The 1680-nt window shown below is 59.4% G+C and overlaps 1 protein-coding gene across 1 annotated transcript in view; it reads right to left on the bottom strand.

Moving 5' to 3' along the window:
- LOC113205604 (uncharacterized) overlaps positions 1-1680 on the bottom strand; it is a gene marked incomplete at its 5' end in the record, with an annotated part of 14691 nt that overhangs the window by 11729 nt on the left and 1282 nt on the right.

The following is a 1680-nucleotide window of genomic DNA, read 5'->3' on the forward strand; positions in this document are numbered from 1 at the left end:
GGGTTTGCCTACCCAAGGGGCTATGGCGCCTTACGGGCAGAGCGGGTAGGCAAACCCGCCCGCACCTGTGTCTTTTATGCAACACCCGGTACTCGCACGGGGCCATAAGGCTCAACGGCGAGGTAGGGTAGGCAAGCCCGCACGCCTGCATGCGGTGCAGGATAAGCGAAATGAAGAAAGTGGTCTGTGGACCACCCTGTACGTCGGCGTCCCTTTGCCCCATCGCTGTTCCGGTTCGTGCCCCCCCCCCCTTCCGCCCCCTTTTCTCCCCAGCTGCACACACACCAACAAGTGTATACCGCGCTGACGAATGAGTTTATTGTCGAGTTATTTTCCGTGAGGTGATGCTCGTCGAAGTCCATACGGGGGCTTCCCCCTCTTCTTCCTTCTCTCTCCACGCGAGCACAGTGCGAACGGACCGGGGCGGGCGGCTCACCCGTCGCCCGCCATCGCCCCTCTCACCTTCTCTCCTCCTCCTCCTCCTCCTCCTCCCTCATCTTTGCTTAAAATCGAAAACCCGCGCCAAATAAATCGCGTAGAAAATGAGTTGGAGCTGAATAAAGTGGGCGCTTGTTATGCTGTCGGCCTCTGGCTGCCCCTGGGCCGCCTCTGGCCCGCCGACAGGCGGAGCGGGCGGAGCAACCCTAGCGAGAGGCGAGCTTTGTCTCTCGAGCAGAGGAGGAGGGGAGGGGGCGGGGAGAGGACTTTTATACATTTCCCCCGTGCTAGTGACGCAACCCAAATGGTCGTGTCTTGTATATGCTGCTCATGGAGCCGCCCGGCCGCCGGGCCCTCTCCTATCCGTGTCCATACAGTTTTGAACCATCGGTGCGGCTGATTGATCCCCCCCCCCCTTTCCCCCGTAGATAAAGTAGACAGCATGAGGCCCAAAATGACGTCCGTTTTCAGACCATGTTCGTCCAAAACGACGTGTATAATCGACGCTGAGCAGGCTACTGCTGCTTGCGCCGTTCGTGTCTTCCTCGAAGATGGGAGAATGTGTGCGCGTCAGGTCAGCTGTCGCGCTAGAGAGGCGTTGAGCCCATGCAGCTCCGAACAGCGCAACGACTTTTGTTATCCCCGCCCCCTCGCCGGCCCGCGGGGGGCGCCGCGCCCTTCTAAGTTTAGCCTCGCGCGAGACACCCGTCGCGCTTAAATACCGTCGCCTAAATCTGTCGTATGACGCGACACTTTCTAAAAGTAGCGGGGCGTGGCACGGCGCGTGTGTCGTTTCGTTGAGTCGCGAGGGGGTTAAAAACAGAACGAGAAGAGCAGGGGAGGAAAAATAAAAAAGAAGTTGTAATGAAGGCACTCCTCTCTCTCTCTCGTTCCCCGAGGCGGGGGAGGGAGTGACGGAGGAGGGCTGTTGATTGGCTGGGGAGGTAACATTAGGACCGGCAAGTGCGTGGTCGGCGACCCACTGCTCTGGAGGGAGAGGAGGAGATGCAGGTGGAGGAGGAGGTGGTGGAGGAGGAGGTGGTGGAAACAGTGCCCGCTAATTTTACTTTTAAAACGCGCGCGCGATCATTGATCTAGTTTCCTCTCTCTCTCTCTCTCTCCCTCCCTATTGCTTTCCTCTCTTTTTGAGCCGCGGTGCATCCACTCGCTTTGGTTGGTGAGGAGGGATCGTCTTGTCCGCGTCGTCCGTCCTGCTGTCTGCCCCCGCCCCGCCCCCGCCCC

Source organism: Frankliniella occidentalis, unplaced genomic scaffold, assembly GCF_000697945.3.
Source record: "Frankliniella occidentalis isolate FOCC.00 unplaced genomic scaffold, Focc_3.1 Scaffold110, whole genome shotgun sequence".
Lineage (NCBI taxonomy): Eukaryota > Metazoa > Arthropoda > Insecta > Thysanoptera > Thripidae > Frankliniella > Frankliniella occidentalis.